Below are 22,535 nucleotides of genomic sequence, written 5' to 3'. Positions count from 1 at the left end.
CAAAGTTGGACAATGTGGAAGGTGAATGGAATAATTTTAGGAAAACAGTTTGGGAAGTGGCAGATGTTTTCTTATGAAGGGCAAAATTAGCAACACAGATACAAATATTAGTGAAAATGCTTTAAGTTTTGAAGAGAAGATGAGAGGATTGTACAAGAAGTGATTGAGTGATAGACCATATGAAACTAAGAGGCATGTAAGGAAAATACTAAAATATGAATTAAGGAGGTGTGAAGTGGAGGCTATGGATAAAATTGCTGAAGATCTAGAAGATGCAACCAGACTGCATAATAATGAATATTATATTGAGTATGTTATAAAACGAAAAGGAATAGTCAATCTGGACTTGTCTCTATTAAAGATAGAAACAGGGCCACAATTAGGGATAAGGATAGATTTAAGAGAGATGTGCAAAAAACTTTGAGAATGGGACACACTACAATAAAGTTACAGGAAATCATATAAAATAGAATGAAAAAATTTGAGACACTTTGGAAGTGAAGAAAGATTTCTTTCAAAGAAGAATTAGAGACAGTACTAAAAGGATTAGAAATAATAAGGTCATAGATGCTAAAAGTATGTTAATGAATTTTTAAAATATAATGGTTGTAAAATTAGAGATTAACTACTGAAAATTGTGAGAATGATTTTTGAGAAGCATGAAATACCTAGTAATTTTAGGGAAACTTTAATTTAACCCATTTATAACAAAGGTGATAAGAGTGAGTGTGGTAATTATATAGGCATAATATAGGCTTGATTTCTATAGGAAGCAAATTACTTAGTACAATGATACTTTTTAGACTTAGAGATGCTGTAGATATAGTTTTAAGAGAAAACAGTGTTGTTTTAGGAAGGGGAGAGGACATGTCAAGACAAATTTTCACTCTTTAATTGATATAATTGACAAGTCCCAAGTCATCAGACTCCTTTAGTCCTTAGCTTTATAGATATTGAGCAAGCATCTCATTCAGCCAATAGAAGAGCTTTAGCAAAGTTCCTATCCTTGAATGGCATACTGGATAAATACACTAAAGGGATTAGTACTGTGTACAAGAACAATATTGCGGCAGTTAAGGTAAGAAATGGGGTTAGTAGCTGGTTTTGTATTGAGTCAGGAGTTAAGCAGGGTTGTATTCTATCCCCACTTATTTTGCACTAAGGAAACAGCAAAGTCTATGTGAGTGTATGAAATCAAGTGGGAAAGTAAAACTCTCCTAGACTTAGATTATGATAATGGTTTGAGCATCCTAGATGAGTGTTAGCAAACAAATGATTTTTTGGATGTTTTGAGAGCTCAGGTTGCAAGAATAGGTTTGAAAATTAATGTTAAGAAGACCAAGTTGCTTTAGTGAAGGTGAAGAGGCAATGTTGGGTCACAACAAGATCAATCCAGTGTACAGCCTCATTTACTTAGGTAGAATTATTAGTAAAGATTGTGGATGTAGTGAAGATGTTAAAAGTAAAATAGCCAAGGACCACTGTGTTTTCTCCACAGCTGGGAAAAGTTTGGAAGAATAGGAAGATGAAACAAAGATTATAACATATGAAGCTATAGTGATGACAGTAATAAAGTATGGTTTTGAAATGTGTGTGCTCTAAAAGATGAAGGAGGATTTATTAGATGGTTTCCAGAGGAATTGTCTTTGGTACTGATTTGACTTACTGTATTTTAAACAGTAAGCAGGGGTGTAATTTCATCAAAATCTCAGGGGGGAGGGGGCCAATTTTGGAGATGATTTTCACAAGTCAAGTGAAATGACCCAAATGAAAAATATGCTATATAGTACCATAAAGGAAAAGGTATACTAAAGAAAACTGTGGATGCTTGAATTATGTAGGCTTATCTTAGTTTTGACAAGATATTTTAAGATGCTAAATTTCAGCTTGGGGAGCAGTTACCCCTTCCCACCTACCCTATAGCAAATTATTTCCCTGAAAATAAGTTGTACAAAAGGGCTCATAACAGCCCATTTTAACCAAAAGTTTAAAAACAAGCTCCTAAAAAACTGGCTACTGAGAGAGAACTACTATTTGTAGCTAAATCAGGAATGATAATTATTATCCTTAGTCTTAATAGTAAAATTCTATTGTGTAAACAAATTTGTAGGAATTTTTGAAGACCTGGAAACCTCTGAAAATGACACCAGTTTTGCTGTGACATCATTTTAAAGGGGTTTCAGGCTCTTTAAAAAAAACTATAAATCTGTTTTTCAGATAACATTTTACTTTTAAGACTAAAAAAAATAATAATTACCATTCCCAAATCAGCTATAAACAGCAAGTCTTTCTCACTAGTCAGTTTTTTAGAAACATATTTTTAAACTTTTGGCTACTATGGACTATTTTTTCATTTTGAGGCCCCATTAAGAGCCCAAATGAAACACTCTCCAGAAACAATTATTGAACTATGAAAGAACATTAGAAAAGTTACCAAGCAATGTATCTACTTCTATCCTAATTGAATCATGTTGAAAACTGCACATTTACTGAAGGTTGTAAGGAAGAATTTAGGGCAGAATAGAACTTCTTAGGACAGTATAAAGAGGGAGGTTTTAAGGAGAATGGACTGGGTGAGGAGCATACATACCTGTGTTTTACATAGGTAGCTTGGTGCTACAATGAGTTGTTAGTAATGGCATAGTACAAATAAGCATTTTAGAATGCCTCAAAGTAATTTCCCAATTTGTATAGTCTTTAATTCTGAAGAGAGTAACCACTAAAGAACTGTTGAAATTAAAATAATTTGCCTGAAGTCTAGTTTGACCTGAAAAATGACATTTTTCATAAATGATGAAAAAAAGGCCTAGGGGACAAATAGCCTAGGGACATCCACCACATTGCTAATATGGGAGTAAAGTTCATTTGTGATGCAAATGGATGTTATATTTAGATTGAGGATGCAATTCTAGGTATATATTTGTGCATTAGGAGGGTTGGGGTGTATATTCAGTGAATATATAGGCTCTAAGAAATTCATGAATTTCTTAGAAAAACTGGAAAAACACGGAAAGAAGTGAAGATAAAGGCTCTCCCCTGCAAAATGTGTTAACTAGGATTATTCTACATATTATGGAGTGAGAATTGTTTCCTTAACATGTTTCCTTTTGTCCAGCTTGACTCCTAAACTGAAAAAACTGGGGTAAATTGCTACCAAATCATATTATTGACTTATGCATAAAGTGAATATACCACTCAATGCCTTTTTTACACTGATTACAAATATAGTAATCATTTCTATAGGAAATGAATTTCAGCTCCCCCCCCCCCATTTATGCCAATTCAGGGCCTATATTTCTACAACCTAACTTAACCTAACCCTGAATTGGCATATATAGGGGGGGGAGGGTGGCTGAAATTCATTTCAGATAGAAATGATCATTATATTTGTAATCAGCATAAAAAAAGGTGGTAAAGTTCTATGAAATCATATTATTGAGTTAGGAATAAAGTGAATACACCATTTGATGCCTTTTTTTATGCTGATTACGAATTTAATAAGAATTTCTATCGGAAATGAATTTCAGCCCCCCCCCCCTATATAGGCTAAACCTAACCTAACCTAACCCTGAATTGGCCTTTATATGGGGGGGGGGGGCTGAAATTAATTTCCAATAGAAATGATTATTATATTTTTAATCAGCATAAAAAAAGGCATTGAATGGTGTATTCACTTTAGTACTAACTAAATAATATGATTTCCTAGAACTTTACCAAAAAGGCATCAAATGGTGTATTCACTTTATTCCTAACTCAATAATATGATTTGGTAGAAATTTACCAAAACTGGTTGGTTAATTTAAAGATTTGTATATATATACACTGTCAAATTAGCCATCTGGTGGTATCCCATAGCCTAGGGTGACTGGGTAACTTGGTAGTAAATTTGAAGTTTGTCACAATGGCATCTGATAATGTGCATATCTTACTCTGATTCCAACTCTAACTACCACAACACATAAACTAGTAGGCTAGACTACATTATAAAAAGCAATTCCAATAAAACAACTAGCTAGGCTAAAGCAGTAGGCCTAGAGGAATTCCAGGGCACATTGGGCATCTATAAGCTCTTATGATTTAAATATTGAACACAGTTGATCCCATAAAAGATTGTGGAGTTTTAAGATTAGTTGAGAAGGTGTAAAATGACAAACTGACTTCTTAAACTTACTCTAAATCCTAACTAAGACTTAGAAAGCTTTTTGAACTAATTTGCCTCTTAGAACGTCATCTAAAACTAATATCTGAGAGGAACTAGAGGGCTTTTCCGCCGGCTAACATTGTTAGCTAACAAAAATTTGTTTAGACGGCAGAAACAGAATTGTTAGCTAACAGAAATGGTTAGCTCACAATTCGCAGAAACATGATATTGGGCAGGAAATTCAAAGAAAATTCTGACCAAGATAGTGTTGCTGTGAGTTTATCTCAGCTTGATAATACCAAACTGATACCAAAGCTTGTAAATTCAATTAATAGAATATTTCAAATTGTTCATATCTTATAGAAAAAAAAAAACATAACTATTAATGCGAGCAAGTGAAACAAAGACACAAAACATTTTATTAATTGGCAAAGTACATTGATTTTAGGCGAAATTAAAATACCAGTCCTTAAGCTTTCCTAAAGTAACTGTTTAGTGCATTTACATAAATTATCCCATGTATGGAAGGAGTGGATCAACCTAATAAAAAATATAATTTGATTGCATAAGTGAAATCGTTTTGATCATATCAAAACGATTTTTGATCATATCAAATTGCTATGACTACGTGACAATCTCGTTGTTTTCCTATTGTTTCAACGGAGGAATTGATTTTTTTTTTTCAATAAGATTACCAGAAAAGATATTTCTAAGAAACTAAAAAGGGATAGAAAAAAAATAAGAAATAGTAGCAGTCTTTGATTCTCTATCAATATTGTAAACAAAAGAAATACCCGTCCTGCTCATTTTTGAATATTTTGCTTTAAATTCCCCAACAATTTCCTTCAACAAGCATTCGATTTGTTAGAGAAATCTTCTAACAATGTTAGCTAACAATTTTTAGTTGGACGGTGGAAAAACGATTGTTGGGAAAAATGTTAGCTAACAGTTTTCTGTTGGACGGCGGAAAAACCCCTTAGATAACGTTCTGTTTTCAAGCTAAAAACAGCCGTATTTTATTAAATGTGTTGATATTTAATGCCAGCTGAACTAGAAGTTATTGAAGAATGCCCATAGACGCTCTCACAAGATGCTGGACGACAACATTTCGTCGGTTTAGTATTTTCAACTTAACAATTATACTTTACCAGAGAAATTTTTACGCTGCATATTCCACGAAAGAGAAGACGTGAAATACAGGCAAATTTTCTTTCAAGAAGTTGCAAGATCCTCTAGTGTTATGAGATAATCAGACTAATTAGGCAGCATTTCTTATTGTAGTCCTTGACATTAAAATGCTAAGTGACAAATATTTCGTTTTAGGATTACTTTCTGTTTTCAATGAAGCAAACATTACAAGTAGTGTTGAAAATGAATATTTGACCAAAAGAAATGACAGTTCTTCTCACTAGTGGGAGGAACAACATTGTATTTTCACAAAAAAAACAAAAAGCCGAGAAATAAAGGCAAAAACATTTTTTTTTTTTTTTTTTTTTTTTTTATTAGGAAAATTGTTCTTTCCTTCTTATTTTTTTTTTATCGTGAACATTTAGTTTGCTTAATCATGTCGAAGTTGTAAAGGCAACAAGCTGCAAAAAAAAACATTCAACAGCAGTTCCCATGCTAAATTTGGAGTCTGTCTTTGGAAACTGACTAGTTTTCGCAGGTTCTTAAGGTTTCAGCAGGGATACTTACGTTCCCACACGGTTCCTCTTAGCAGAGTAAAAAAAAAAATGTTGATCAGGCACTGGCACTTAACAATTTGGTTGTTATTCCAACTATTCAATAATTGTTGAAATCAAACAGTTTTCTATTGTATGATCAACTTAAGGACAGTTAAACCAGCCCTTAAAACCAAACTTTTCTAAAGGTGACAACCCCGAATGGTGTTTACCAGTATCAGGTCTGACTCAAGACTAGGAACCAGATCAAAATAATTTTTATGAGCTTTAAGAAATCACCTTTTGCATAGCTACTAGAGCCTCATTTTTCTTTTCAGCTTCTTAGCTTCATCGGTTGAGAAGAAAATAAGGCTCAGTTTCACATGGCAACGTCAACACTATAACAGAGGTAAACTATGATAAATACAGCAGAAAGCACAAGAACATATCAGTGCCACCCATGCAAAAAGTGATTTTCAAACAGTTCGTGGTAACGAACTGTAAGTAAGGAGCGAAGCGGATCAATAGTAGCCAAAACACTAAGAAACAGAGTCTTGATAGCAAAAATGAATCGAATTTTGATATTTATCCAGAATATGTAAAATTCATCAAATTTGATGTTACCCTTCAAAAGTTAAGAGCCTGAGAAAATTTGGCCAATTTTGAAAAAGGGGGAAACACCCCTAAGACATCAAGTGATCTTAATGAAAATAACACCATCAGTTTCAACATACCAGAGAACCCTACTGTAGAGGTTTCAAACTCCTATGTACAAAAATTTGGAATTTTGCTTATTATGCCCGAACAACATTAAAACTTAAGGAACAACATTAAAACTTAAAAGGAACAGAAATTATTACATCAATGAGGGGAGTCGCTCTCTCCTCAATACCTCGCTCTTTAAATATCTTTGGAAAAATTTGTAAAAGAGCTTATTATTCTAATCAAACAGCCTTTGTGATTCAGGAGTCATTCTTAAATAACTGAAAAAAAAGATCAAATTTTAGCGTAAAGAGCAAGGTATTGAGGAGAGGGCGACCCCCTCATTTATGTAATAATTTCTGTTCGTCTTAAGTTTTAATGTCGCTCCTTACTTTCAGTTGAAAAAACTTGTTTTTTTTAAATTAATCAATAAAGGCGACGCTTCTTCTCCTTTTTAGATTCTTCTTCAATTAAAAAGTATAGACTTACTTTATTGTCGCATTTTCTTTTTTAAGGAAAGAGAGATGAACATAAAAAACCAGCTACCCTTTTGAAGTATTCAAGAACAAAAACCCTTAGAAAAACAAATTGTTTTCGTTGTTGATTTTTCTTTCTATTTTTCTTCTTTTTTTCATCTATCACATGTAGCCGGTGTGGTCTTAGAAGCTATTTGCTTGGTTAACTCGTTTGAAGCCTCTACCAGAAAATTTTCTCCACTGACTGCCACCATTTGAGCCCATATATGGCTTTCTCATTTCAATTTGAACAACTTGTATTGACGATATGCTTTAATTACTAATGGTTTTCTTGTATCCGGTTTGTGAATTGTAGTGAAAGCTGCTTTCTATTTAATAACGATAGAAGATTAATAGTAAACTTCTTCCAGTTAAACTACCACCAAACACTGGCGTTAATTCACGAAAATTTAGTGGAGGGGGAGGCAAACGTTTTTTTCTGATTCTGGGGGTGGGTAAGTTTTTATCTTTTTCATGTTTTTTTTTTCAATGTTAAAAAAGGATTTTTCAATGAATATAACCCAAAAATGTATTTTTAAAATCTGTGCCAGATTCGGCCACCGAACCCTAAATCATTTATCCACCATAAGCTCAGCATTTCCTGGAAAAATGGTGAGAGAATACTTTTTCTTTTCTTTCTAAATACTACTACTACTAACAACTCACTGCAGTACTGATCCACCTGAGGCCACAGCTGTGCACACTTTTCCTCCACCCCAGTCTGTTCAAAGCTTCATTCTTCACCCCCTTCCATGAAGTTCTAATTTTTTTATATCCTTTCTTAGGACGTCTCCTTATCCCATTTGGGGACAACCTGATTTTTGTTTGTCTCCAGATTGAGGCACAATCTTGGGCAATTTGTCATCCTTCATCCAGAAAACGAGTCCTTCTCCACTCAACCTTTCTTTTACTATAGCCCTAGAAAGTATGTTTGACATAACTTCAGACAAACGGTTACCTAAAGTTATCCTTAGACACTTTTTCTAGAAATTATTTGACAAATTTTCCCCTGCGTTTTGAAACTCCTAAGTTTGAGAGTCGTATTTCACCAGTGTCATTACTGGGGTTACTAGCATCATAGTCTTGGTTCATAGATTTATCTTCCTGTTCTTCTAAAAGAACTTTCAACTACGAAAAAACACCCCTGACCTTGGTTATTCTATTTTCTTACATCACTGTATCCGCTGTTTTGGTGCCACACCAGTCACACAGTTTTTTCTGAGTGCCCCCAACTGGGGGCACTTGATTGATTTCCAAGCCAATTCTTGCCCTGTGAGCTCAAAACCTCAAAAATTCATTCATTTTGCTGACGTTTTGATCTAGGCCACTCAAATCACCTGAATTTTTCAAAATCTAGGAGGGCAGCAGCTGTTTTTTTCCAAAGAAAATGCCAAAAAAGATTAGTTTCAATAAAAACAAAAAAGATTGTATTTTTCAATGAAAATACTATTAACATATATTTTTCAAAATCCAGGGCTCAAAAAGCCTAGAGAGAAAGGGGAGGGGGGTAAATGACCCCCTCTCAACCGATGTCACTTGTTTGTTGTTATTTTTGATAATTTCTAAAAAAAAGAACCTGAAACCACACAAAACGAGCCAAATTGAAATGTTAAGCTATAAATAATAACGTTTTTAGTGCTGTAATTTGTCAAAGTAACCTACCACTTTCAGTAGAAAAAAGGCTTTTGTCTAAATATGGCAAAAAGGCAAGAAAAACCAAAATCTGAAGGAGGCAATTGATTTTCTATGGTCTAAAACCCTTACCTAGCGGTTTGAAGTTCCCCGTATTAAAGACCGAGGAAAATCATATTTTCTTCTTTTTTTGTATTTTCACCTTCACTGAAATTTATATACATCAAAGTTTTTCACTGCTATGAGGGCTTTAAGGGATGAAAATGTGATGGAAGGAGGCCTAATTGCTGATAACTCTAAGCTTTCTATAAGGGAGCTAGAAGTAGTAGTATTCTTTTGAATCTGACACCTCCCGAAAATCTGCTACCATTGGTTCGATATGAAACAATAACAAAAGAAAAGCCAAAAACAAATATATAAACGAGCACCCATGACACAAAACCACGAAATTTTGCATAGTTAAAGCTTGAAAGTTCTGGCAGAAGCTTCCTAGGCGTCCCGAAATTGAAAAAGCAATCATCACCCAGGTTGAATCTCTTTTAAGAGATATTTCTCATCTTTTTCTGAAACTATTACAATGCATATGCTGTTAAGTTTAATGGATATGTTTAACTGAATAGATTTGACATTTTAAAAATCACAGAAAATGCAAGTATTCTTACTTCGCATTTTAAAGGGTCGGGTCGCTCTTTACTTATAATTCATTAAGAACTGCCTGATATTTGTTGAAAAATAAAAAAAAAAAAAAAAAAAAATGCACACCAACCCTGAAGTTTTAAATTCAACTCTGTCTGCTCACGGACTGCTTTTGTGTGTCTGTTCTATCTGTGGTGACTGATACATTTCGCCACATTTTTCCACATTTCATTACACATTTCTCCCCATTTCATCATATTTTTCAAATTTCACCACAACACCTGATACATTTTTAGCTTACATAAATTAATGTTATCTTCAATAATTGTTGCTCGTCTTCTTCTTCGTCATTTTCCTCCATAAAATCTCCAGATTCTAATTCATCGGTGATAAGTAGAAATAAAAAAAATAAATATCTAGCCATGACACCAACATCTCCATTTTCTGCATCATTTTCAGATTCTGGGTTCTGAAAAAGCCGGGGCCTGTGTCTGTTTATGTTAGATGGGTCTGTCTGGGATTCACTTACTTTTTGCAGGTTTTCAGAATTATCATTTTCCGCACCATTTTCATATTCCTGACCCTCAGCTGCTGTCGGGGACATATTTACTATCCCTTCAACCAATCGCATCATCGATGCATCAGAGTTATTTTCTCTGCTTAAAATGATGATATCACGGTTTTCTTGGAATACATTTTCTTCTCGCCTGTCTTCAGAGTTCCCACTTTCTGTTTCATTTTCAGAATCTTGACTGTCAATTCTTGCTATAGATATATTTAGACTATCGAATGAATCAGAAATGTTATCTATGGTATCAAAGTCGATACAGGAATCAGCACTGATACGTTGAAGCCTTTCTTCAAGCTCTTCAAGCTCTGCAAGCTTTTCTTCACGTTCTTCTTGTGTATGGTTAGGTGAAATATAGAAATCAGCCCTGATACGTTCAAGCCTTTCTACGATCTGTTCAATTTCTGCAAGCCTTTCCTGAATTTCAAGATCACTATGATTCATTTCTCTATTATTGTATTCACCATTTATAATAGAACAAGCTTACTGATGAACACAATTGTATTTATTGTCTCTGAGAATTTTGTCAAACCTCAAAACCATTAATGAATAACACAAATATTATTTTTAAAACAACTAGTTTTTTTTTGTTTTAATAAAACCACTTTTGCATCAAAATTTTCTATTTTTAACTGATACGTTCAGTAATTTACCTTTTACGTCATGAGAATATACTAGAAGAATGATGTAAGTCATAACTGGAACATGATGTGACATCATACAAAAAAGAACGGAGTAAGTGTTACTAATGGACATGGCAAAAAAAGGGTAGAAAAACTTGCTTTTCTTATTTAATTTCTCAACATTTTTGAATTAATGCAGGTTTTGATTTTGGCTCACCGTACATGAATAATTAAAAGGAAATTTTCATATTAATTGTACTTTTTTTTTGGCTAAATAGATTTCTCAAAATTTTGATCGGACGATTTTGAGAAAAAAGGCAGAGCAGGGCTAGTTGCCCTCCAATTTTTTGGTCACTTAAAAAGGGCACTAGAATTTTTAATTTTATTTATGAACGTTTTTATTAGTAATACATATCTTACGAATTAACTTACGTAACGAACTTCAATATTCGTATGTTTTATTACGTATATTAGAGCATTCTTCCCCTTGTACATACTTCGCTCTTTACGCTAAAGTTCAAATTTTGTTCCAATTCTTTAAGAATGACCCCCTAATCACAAAGGCCGTTTAATTAGAATAAATATAACTTATGAAAGTACTAAAAAGCTTTAGAGTAAAGAGCAAGGCATTGACTAGGGGGCAAACCCCTTCATATGCGTAATAATTTCTGTTCATTTTAAGTTTTGATGTTGTTCCTTACTTTCAGTTGAAAAAACTTGTTTTTCTTATTTAATTTCTGATCTTTTTTAAATAATGATGGGAAATCCAGCGCTTCCTTCATAACAATATCCCTTCCCCCCTTAAAACTTCCTCCATTGAAAGAAAATATCTTCCCACGTAACAACCGACCCCCCTCCCCCCCCCCCCAGTACCAGAAAAAAATCCCCGTGAAAACGTCTGTATAGTTCCTGGTCTTCCCAATAAACAATACTGTATGTAGACATTCGGCAAAGTTCATACCTTGCAGCCCTTCCCCCGGGGACTGTGGGGGATTAATTCATTCTCAAAGACTTAGTTATTATATATTTTCGACCATGCTGAACAAAATGGCTATCTCAAAATTTTGCAGGGGTGACTTTGGGAAAAAAAGAGGGGGCCTAGTTGCCCTCCATTTTTTTGGTCACTTAAAAGGGGCACTAAAACTTTTAATTCCCGTTCGAATGAGCCCTCTTGCGATATTCTAGGACCACATACGATCACCCTTGGAAAAAAAATAAAATAAAATCGTATCCGTGATCTTTCTTCTGGCAAAAAATACAAAATTCCACATTTTTGAAGATAGGAGCTTGAAACCTCTACAGTAGGCTTCTCTGATACGCTGAATCTGATGGTGTGATTTTCATTAAGGCTCTAGTCCTTTAGGGGTTGTTTCCATGGGCGCCCATAAGCTGAATTCCAGGGGGGGGGCAAACCTCGTCTAATTGCTACTTTTAATGCTATATAATAGACATCTCAGAACAAAAATATAAAAATAAGGCAGCATCATTTTGCCAGGGGGGGCAAGAGCCCCCCCTGCCCCCCCATATGGGCGCCCATGGTTGTTTCCCCCTTTTTTAGAAAAAAAGACAAATTTTCTCATGAACGTAACTTTTGATAGGTAAGACTAAACTTGACAAAACTTATAAACTTGACAAAACTATATTTGAAATCAGCATAAAAATTTGATTCTTTTGATGTATCTTATTGGTATCAAAATTCCGTTTCTTAGATTTTCGGTTACTATTTAGCCGGGTCACTATTTATAGTTCGTTTTCACGAACTGTTTGATTCATAACAATCATGAGACAATTTGTTCCAATTGGGTCACTCGTTTTTATTTAAATTATGATGTATGTAGAGGGGGAATCAGAATGTAGAAAACAGAACAAACTTGCTGTGGTACCTCTTTCCAGTGTTTCCGTTTCTCTTTCTCAAAAAGTGGGCAGATGTCACATAAAATCACTAGATTTTTGGTTCAATCAAAGAAAATATAGGTACAAAATTTAAGTTAAATACAATTTTCTAATATTTATATTTATTGTGCTCAAATTGGCTTTCAGTAAAAAGATAATAAAAGTTTAGCGGAAAGAGTTTGAGGAAGGCTAGGGCTGGCAGATCCTCTCATATACAAAATAATTTATTATTGTTTTGAAATTTAATTTCGGTCTTTGCTATCACTTGAAAAACTAGTATTTTACAGTTTAAGGTTTGCAATTTACGCTATATAAGCCTGAGCAAATTTTCGAAAGCCTAAAATAGAAAAGACGTAAAGTTTTATGGATTTCATTGACCAAAATTAGCTCAGAATTAACAATCGGTAGGCGGGGAGATCTGAATTCCACAAGGGCGGATCCAGGACTTTTTTTTTGGGGGGGGGGGATAAGCTGATCCGATAAACTTGTGTTAGGATCAAGCTAAATTAACGCAAACTTGCGTTAATTAAGTAAATTACATTACTTTAGACTACGTTAGAGGGACGCGCGCCCCCCTCACCCCCCCCCCCCCTTGGATCTGTCACTGGACTTACGATCGTGATATTAAGAAAAAATCACGATATCTCACGATGTATCACTAGGAATGGAAGCACTAATTCCTTCATTCAGCCATTTATCACCTCTCTTTTAGATGACATGGTAGAAGCAATGGTGTTTAATACAGAAGAGATACACTTTAGCTTAAGCCTGGTACTTACGTGTTATAGTGACCTCATTTTGTCCTTGATCCGAAATGAAACCGATTTTCTATGTCCACTCGGAGATAATCAGCTTAACCTGAGCGAGATAAAGTACTATGCAGGTATATTTTAATTAAATGTTTAATATATTGAGGTGGTTAGGTATTCAATATGATGCGTTCTGGGGGGCTTGCTTTCCATAATTCTCTGTTGTAGTTTCCATAATTTTGTTACTAAAGTATTATATTTTCATTAAATTTTGGTATATTTCATTAGGATTAACCTAACCTCACCTCTTTGGTGTGGTTGCATAACATGTAAGTACCTAAACGTTAATACTGTCTGAATGACTACTACATGAGAGCCTCGTTAAATAAAATGAAAGGTGATTTCATGCATCAGAATGAGTCTGACAAGTCCCTTTTCGAGATTAAAATTCAGAAATGCATAGAGCCCTTTGAAAAGCATAGCACCATAAACAGATCGATCAAGCCTGAGAAAGTGGTTTTAGCCACTTAGGATGCCTTCGTAAGCTGAGCATACATAATGCAGCGAGTTGCAGCGATAGCCGCAGTCTAGTAAAGAACGAATCACGGCCCATAGTAACTGAAAGTTCAACTGTCTGGTGAGAAACAGTGGCCATTTGAAGTTAATTTAGGAATAATAACTATTATTTTGATTATATGTAACTGAAAAGTTCCTTGTGAAAACACATTAGCGGGATTTTATAAAAAGGGCCCTAAGCGCCTTGAAAATAGCGTTGGGATGAAAAAAAGCACTAATGGAGCCAACATGCTCAGAAACCCCTGAAGGGTGAATTTCAGCCCCCCACCAACTTGAACAACAAGGAAAATCACTTTTTTACGTGGGAGGTACTGATGTGTCTCTTTTTTAATCCCAGGGGTGATTGGATCGAACCAATTATCATAAAATAATGAGAGAGGGCCCATTTAAAATTAAATTACAATATCTAGCGCCCTTTTTACGTAACAAAAGATATAGTGCCACAACATAGTGGCATTTTCTGTCATTTTGTGGCACGAAACATCAATTTTTGCCCAAAGACCGTCAAAATCCCACTGGATACAAACCGTCGGAAATTCAATCGATTTGTCAAGGTATAAAAACCTCAACTGGAGAGTTTGATCCCCCTCCCATCTTGAAAAACAAGAAAAATAGCTTTTATGTATGACTAGCATGCATTTCATTTTTATTTCTAATTCTTTTTAATTCCTTCGTAGAGTGCCATATGACACCAAAAATGAAACTTTTTGTTGTCATTTCTAGAGCGGAAGAAAGAGTAACCTATTTTTATAAGATAAGATAAGATAAGATAAGATTTATTCTTCATTAAATACACATATAATATTACATGTTATTAATCCCTCAAAGGCTCATTGGCCTGTACAAAGAGGGACGACATATGAATTACATACTCAGAGATAAAAAACAAAAGAAAATTTAAAATGATCACTTACTCACATATGAAGGAGAAGAAAAGAAAATATAGATAAACTGGAAACTATAGAAAAAATTAGAATAAATAAACCAAATTTATTAATTATATTAAATAGACTCACAAAAAAAAAAAAAAAAAAAAAAAAAAAAAAAAAAAAAATTATATTATTATTACTATAAGCGAATCCCTATCGTCGAAACAGAATTATGTGTATTGTCAGGTAAAACTAACATCATAATAGCTGTTACGATATTATTCATAACTCTTATCCAAAATATTAAAAATCAAAACTTAAGCCATGTACAGCCCTTTTAGCTTGTATTTAAAACTATATAAATTCCAATTCAATCAACTCTGCTTATTTCTAAGGCTAGGTAGCAAAATTGAGGTTTATGGGTTAATTCAGTCATAAGGCTTATAATTATTGGACTGTAATAAAATGGTGCGAAAGCAATAAAATTTAACCCGTCTTCATGAATGCTACTCCTTAGTGAACTATACAAGTTTCAGCAATAAATATTGATAGTCATACCTGAGGTCAGGGAGTAATAGCGCAGAGAAGACCACCATAAAACAAAAATAAACATTCAGGGGACATAAACTCCACAAAAAAAAAAAAAAAAAAAAAAAAAAAAAAAAAAAAAAAAAATTATTCAGTTTGATTGTTAACTAAATGCTCCTTAAGAATCCTCTTGAAAGTGCCAAACGAGTGGCATTTCTGTACTGAAGAAGGCAGGGAGTTCCAAACCTGATGACAAGCGATGAGCGGATTGAAATCTGACCGCACAGTGGGAGTAGGAGGAATGCAGATATTATGTGACGAACGAAGGTTATATGGAGCTGAATCAGAAATAAACTGAGGAGTTTTTTGAAGAGATTTTGGAAGATTGCCATGAAGCTGATGAAAATCAAAAGAAGCACAAGAAAGAATGTAGATAGACTTTATATTTAGAAGCGGTCTTGTTTAATAACAGTTGGTGTCAATAACCAGACGCGGTGTTTTATTATAAATGAAAAAAAGCGACCGCAGTGTAGAAGGAAAAGTAGACATCCATACTATGGGGCAATAAGAGACATATGACTGGACAAGGCAGAAAAAAAGAAGCTTCAGAATAGATCCAGGAAAGGTGTGTTTGAGTTTTCGAATGACACCCAAACTTCGTGAGACCTTAACCCTAATCATGGCTATATGGTGTCTAAACGAAAGGTTCTCATCAAGCAGGATACCAAGAAACCGGACCAACTGATTCTTTGGTCTACACAAAGAGCCTTGTGACACCTGAAGCTGTGTCAGTTGAGGGAAAGCTACACCAATTCGAGAAAAAATAAGAAAATGTGACTTGGTAACATTCAAGGCCAAGTAATTCGCCTCAAACCATGAAACTACTCTCTCAAATATTGCCACCAGATTAGATCTGACATCACATTCCGTCCTCCCTAAAGTCCCAAAAGTGCTGTCGTCAGCAAAAGCAACGAGGCAATCTTCATTAGAAGTAGCATTGGGAAACAAAGGACCATCCGGATGACAAAGATTGCAGCATACTAGAGGACTGGTGTTCTTGACTGCTGAAATAAGATCATTGACATAAATCAGAAATAAAACGGGGCCAAGAACAGATCCCTGGGGGACACCATATTCTACTTCAGAAGGGCTCTGGAAAAGCGGATCAATTGAAATAAGTCTACCAGAAAGATATAATTCAAACCAAGAGAAAACATTTGATCTTATACCAATATGCGATAATTTCCAAAGAAGAATCTGATGAGTCAAAGAATCAAAAGCTTTAATCTCCCCTCTTATATACTCTCCTTCCAGCCCCTCCCCCGCCCCCCAAGCAAGTAAAACTAAAAAAACCTTTTCGAATAAAAAAAAATTGCTAACTGAATATTTACAAATCTAAAAAACGTGTTTTGAATAAAAAACTTGGCAAATAAATATTTATTTATTTTCATTTTTATGAAAATAACTGCATTTCTTGCGGGAAGTTCACAAAGATATCGGTGACAACCTATCCCTTGGACATTTTAGTTACGTTTCAAAGTCACACATACTTTGTGGGAATGGTTAAGGGAGGTAGAAATTAATATCTATATTTGATATACTATTTTAATAATAATAACATTTTAATAATAAAAAAAAATTTACTTCTCTAGTTAAGGTGCGTAAATTCTTATAAGATTTAATGCGTATGTTAAAAAAAATTAATTGATCAAAAATTAATTAAGATATTCTGAGACTGAGATGGTGAGAAGACATTCATTTCGAAGACATGCAAAATTGTATTGAAAGTTTTCTTAAATTCTGACTTAAAGCTTAAAAAACAAACAAAAAATGGGTTTGTTAACATTAAATACTTTATAGCTTCGAGTTAAATAGGCGGATTCTTCTTCTTTTTCGAATTAAATATCTAGGGAACTACTCTCCCCCCCCCAAAGAAAAATGTATTTCTCAAAATCTAGGCAGTAGAAACACTTTTGAGGTAGCAATGGCCCCGCTGTCCCCAATTGACGTCAATGTGTTGAGTGGCAGTTAAGAAAAAAGAAGTGATAGCAGACAACCTAATATTCTAAATAGATTCGTAACTTTGTTAAGAGGTTTCATTTACCCTCCTCTTCTAAGAATCCTGCGCTTGGCCGTGAAACAGCTGTAAACTTTAGGACCTTGTATGGAATCTAGCACACACACGAAGAGAAACGCATATAGAATGTCAAAGATGCTATTCAAAACTGAGTTTCTGCTAGCTAGTGAGTCGTTTTTCACTTCGTGGCAACTATTTAATATTGAGTTCTTCAGGGTTGAAGGGGCAAAAAAAATACCTAGGTTAGGTTACGTATTTAATATATGCTATGCTTTACCCCCCCCCCCTTAATGTGCAAATATATAGCTTAAATTTGTTTCTAAACTATTATATTTTTATCTTATTTTGTTTTATTTCATTAGCATTAACCAAGCTTTACATTTCGCGTGTGTACTAGATTCCAAACAAGTACCAAATTTTATAGCAGGGAACGAGGCTTGTGGGTCAAAACGTATGGCTCGACTTTACCCGCGTAGAAAGGGACGTCAATTCACGATAATTTACGGGGGGAGAGTCGGGGTGGGGGGGTTTTGAGGGCAAGTTTTTCTTCGATTTTTCTGTGAAGATACAAAAAAGGCACTTTTCAAAATCTAGGGTGGGGATTTTTCGAATCCCTCTGTGACCCAAATTTTGCAATGATTGTCGTTTATTACCTCTTTTAGAAGTTACTACAGTGTCTCCTTGATAAGCTTGATATTCTTAACAATGATACAGTTTATATTGGGGCTTTTTTAGTCTTAATAGGTCAAAAATATTTTCTCTTAAAATACAAAAAAGGTCATGCAGATGGATGTAAAGAACAAAATTCAAATTTAGCAGGGGGGGGGGATTTGTATGATACTGACGGTGGCAGGTCAGGTTCAGTGACACCTAATATTTTCAGGCGTGATTTTGATTTTAAGCATGAGCAGGGTATAGATAAGATAAGATTTATTGCAAAAAGCCTGTGGGCCATAGCAACACATAATACAGTCTAAGAACAAAGCTCAGGAACAAAATACAACCCTAGATAATAAAAAAAAAAAAAGAAAAAAGAACAACAAAACGACAAAAAAAAGAAACCCGACAAGTTTCAACATTTTAACCAACAAACACAATATAATAAAATTCAAATCCTAAAAATAGTAACAGGCTATCCCCTCAAACATGATTCCTATGTTTAATCCCTAAACGAAGAAACTTACACAACTGTTTAATAGCACATCCGTTCCTTTCATATCCTTTGCAAAAATCATGGCTCTTCATCCCACTGGTTTAATTTCGGCTGAGCTCCTACATGACACTCCTCCTCCATAGATACCAATTCAACTTTTGTTAGGTCATACATTTCCTAAGCTCGTCCGAAAAGGTAGCAAAAAGACAGTACTTTTCAATTAGCTGGTACACACGCAAGAAGTCAAGTTTGATTCATTCTAATGAAATCAAACAAAATATGATGAAAATATAATAGTTTATAAACAATTTTGGGCTATATATTTGCACATTTGGGGGGGGGGGGTAAAGTATAGCTTATATTAAATACGTAACCCAAGGACGTACCCAGGATTTTTTTTCGGAGGGGGTTTACTCAAAGATTTTTCTTCGGGGGAGGGGGGGGGGGTTACACGGAAAAAACTCAAAAACGCATACAAAATTTCATTATATCCATTTTTGTTACTTTTTTACGAGTCAAAATAACATTTCAGGAGGGGTTCAAACCCCCCTAACCCTCCCGGGTACGGCCTTGACGTAACCTAACCTGGGTACCTTTATTCCCCCTAAACCCCAAAAAACAATAGTTTAGATATTGTAAACGCAGTGAAAAATCCTGCTTTGCATTCCATTTCTCTATTGACAGATACCCGTTTGACTAGTTTCTTCTATCACCTATCTTGCGTGTGTACCAGCTAATTAACAAGTACCAAAAAGACCGTTGATTTCACTAAGTTCTCAGGAAAATTTTCTTTTTGAAAACTTTCCCAAATGTTGACCTTGGCATTGACCTTGCCCAAATGTTGCTCCCCTACCACCTGAGCCGTCCCTAAGGGGGGTTGGGGCAACGAGGGCAATCAATTTCCCCCGGGCACCAGGAGCGAATCTACAGTATTTCATTGGGGGGGGGCAAGAGGAGTCAAGATCCGGATATTCAATTGGCATGGTCTATATAATAGATTTTTCTTCACATTATTGGAGGGGCAAATGCCCCCCCTGCCCCTCCCAAACGGCGCCCCTGCCAGGCACCACCACCCCTAGGAACGGCTCTGCCTACTGCATACTAGTATTTGAACTCATTTTTTATTTGTATTATCCATTCCATTATCTTTCTATATTTTAGCCAATAAACCTTCTCTCACAGATATGTCTTAGTCTTGGTTGCATTTATTACGTATGTGTATTTAATGAAAAAAGAGTAGCAATTTTTAGCAGGGTCGCCATAGCTTTATTTCATAACAAAACCAATTTAAGCTAAAAAAAATTGTTAGACACTAGTCAGGTCCATAAAACGAAAATTCGTTTCCTCTAGCATCTAAATTAAGATACTATGCATTGATTCATGTGTTTCACGATTTTTGACACAAAATAAAGCAAATATTTTCTCTAAGAAATGTAATATATCCGAACCCGAAATCAAAATGATCAAATTTGTGACAACGCTGCTAAAATCCAGAAAAACCAGGCACGGTTCCAATTGATTTGTATCCAGTTTAGAGCTGATTTCGCGGTTGTCATGACAACGAAGACCTAAAGCTATTCTCTGTGGTGACGAAATCGAAGCGAGTCTTTTGACGTTTGTCTACGTATATCCAGTAGGTTTCCATTAAAATTGTGACGAATTTTACGTAGTTTTGGTAAGTCTACCCTGTTTTCTTTCAATTACGCTTAGGCCGTGGGGGAGGGTTATGGTTTATTGACTGTTTGTGTTGATCCTTTAGTATGTTTATGAACAGTAATTGAATAAACATTTTAGTTTTGTTTCTCTGCCTTGGCAAAAGATTAAAGGGATGGGTTGGAAAAGGCTATAGGCTAATTCTCCTTTGAGTGGCCAAAAGGCAAGACGCTTTGCAGGGTAGCTTTACGCCATTTCAGGAATTGTCTTCTATTTTTGCACATAGCCTAGGCCTAAGCTAGCCTGATATATTTAGCAGAAAAAAAAATCAAGATAATTGAACCTAAAAAAGCACTTGCATCATCGAACCAAAAAAATCCAGCCCCTCCCCTCCTCAGTTGACTGTGTGTACCTATGGAAGCCAGGTTATACGGGATTATTAAAAAAAATACTTTGTTTGACAGTATTAATAAAAACTACACAGAAATTTAGGAATCCGATGGGACCTGAGCCCCCCCCCCCCCTTTCCGCATATGTGCCTCACCTATGGTAATGGGCTAGCCTAGATGTAATAGCGAAATGTAAAACGAATACAAATAGTAACTAAAAATAAACGTTTCTCAATTCAGTGTGAGTAGTAGAAAAACGTCATAAACAGACAGGTTCGCGGAGAAGTATTCACTTAGGAGGCAGGTGAATTTTGGTGGGAGGGGGTCAAATTCGATAAATTATGTCTAAAAGACAGAAACAAACAACTCGTAATAAGGTATTATCATCACCCCCCCCCCCCCCACAAATGTCATGCTTCTTGTCATTTCCTCTCAGCTTTCGCTGGCTATAATTTGCCTATGATTTCTTTTTGACATTATTTATCGAATTCGACCCCCCCCCCCCGCTGAAATTCACCTTTCTCCCAGGTGAATACTTCTCCTTGAAGATATGATAAATTTGCAGGTGGCACAATAATTTAGCTAGAATGAATGTGAAAACACCATTTGATGCCTTTTTTATGCTCTTTCATAATTCAAATAAAATACCTTCGGGGCCCCTTTAAGGGCTCAAGGTGTAATTTGCGACAGAAGTGACTATTTAATTATGAAAGAGCATAAAAAAGGCATTAAATGATGTATTCACTTTCATCCTAGCTAAACTATAGTGCCACCTGCAAATTTACCGAATATATTTGCACATTAGGGGGGGGGGGGTAAAGTTCAAACTTACCTCGATAGTCAGAATTGTAACATAGTATAGCAACTGACTATAGTCAGTCAATAGTCAGAAGCTAAACTATTGTGCCACCTGCAAATTTACCGAATATATTTGCACATTAGGGGGGGGGGGGTAAAGTTCAAACTTACCTCTATAGTCAGAATTGTAACATAGTATAGCAACTGACTATAGTCAGTCAATAGTCAGAAGCTAAACTATTGTGCCACCTGCAAATTTACCGAATATATTTGCACATTAGGGGGGGGGGGTAAAATTCAAACTTACCTCTATAGTCAGAATTGTAACATAGTATAGCAACTGACTATAGTCAGTCAATAGTCAGAAGCTAAACTATTGTGCCACCTGCAAATTTACCGAATATATTTGCACATTAGGGGGGGGGGTGAAGTTCAAACTTACCTCTATAGTCAGAATTGTAACATAGTATAGCAACTGACTATAGTCAGTCAATAGTCAGAAGCTAAACTATTGTGCCACCTGCAAATTTACCGAATATATTTGCACATTAGGGGGGGGGGGTAAAGTTCAAACTTACCTCTATAGTCAGAATTGTAACATAGTATAGCAACTGACTATAGTCAGTCAATAGTCAGAATTTAAACTATTGTGCCACCTGCAAATTTACCGAATATATTTGCACATTAGGGGGGGGGGGTAAAGTTCAAACTTACCTCTAGAGTCAGAATTGTAACATAGTATAGCAACTGACTATAGTCAGTCAATAGTCAGAAGCTAAACTATTGTGCCACCTGCAAATTTACCGAATATATTTGCACATAAGGGGGGGGGGGGGGTAAAGTTCAAACTTACCACTATAGTCAGAATTGTAACATAGTATAGCAACTGACTATAGTCAGTCAATAGTCAGAAGCTAGACTATTGTGCCACCTGCAAATTTACCGAATATATTTGCACATTAGGGGGGGGGGGGTAAAGTTCAAACTTACCTCTATAGTCAGAATTGTAACATAGTATAGCAACTGACTATAGTCAGTCAATAGTCAGAAGCTAAACTATTGTGCCACCTGCAAATTTACCGAATATATTTGCACATTAGGGGGGGGGGGGTAAAGTTAAAAATTACCTCTATAGTCAGAATTGTAACAAAGTATAGCAAATGACTATAGTCAGTCAATAGTCAGAAGCTAAACTATTGTGCCACCTGCAAATTTACTGAATATATTTGCACATTAGGGGGGGGGGGTAAAGTTCAAACTTACCTCTATAGTCAGAATTGTAACATAGTATAGCAACTGACTATAGTCAGTCAATAGTCAGAAGCTAAACTATTGTGCCACCTGCAAATTTACTGAATATATTTGCACATTA

General features: G+C 35.2%; 2 protein-coding genes across 4 annotated transcripts in view; one reads left to right on the top strand and one right to left on the bottom strand.

The window, feature by feature from the left end:
- CSN4 (COP9 signalosome subunit 4) overlaps window positions 1–22,535 on the bottom strand; it is a 76,687-nt gene that overhangs the window by 6,901 nt on the left and 47,251 nt on the right. Inside the window, exon 1 of one of the 2 annotated variants that reach the window (XM_089093605.1) lies at window positions 4,172–4,235. The exons of the other annotated variant lie outside the window; for it this stretch is intronic. The gene's annotated coding sequence lies outside the window, so the exon portion shown is untranslated. Of the gene's footprint in view, window positions 1–4,171; window positions 4,236–22,535 lie in introns of those variants that run through there. 2 annotated transcript variants of the gene reach the window in all.
- The window catches only part of LOC148949578 (cyclic AMP-dependent transcription factor ATF-1-like), an 86,800-nt gene continuing 84,133 nt past the window's right edge, over window positions 19,869–22,535 (top strand). For both annotated transcript variants that reach the window (XM_089093609.1, XM_089093607.1), the window contains exon 1: window positions 19,869–19,998. The gene's annotated coding sequence lies outside the window, so the exon portion shown is untranslated. The remainder of the gene's footprint in view (window positions 19,999–22,535) is intronic.

This window comes from Artemia sp. Qi Xiang Cuo, chromosome 8 (genome assembly GCF_049724085.1).
Source record: "Artemia sp. Qi Xiang Cuo chromosome 8, ASM4972408v1, whole genome shotgun sequence".
NCBI classification, from domain to species: Eukaryota; Metazoa; Arthropoda; class Branchiopoda; order Anostraca; family Artemiidae; genus Artemia; species Artemia sp. Qi Xiang Cuo.
This window is presented reverse-complemented; position numbering and strand designations above follow the sequence as displayed.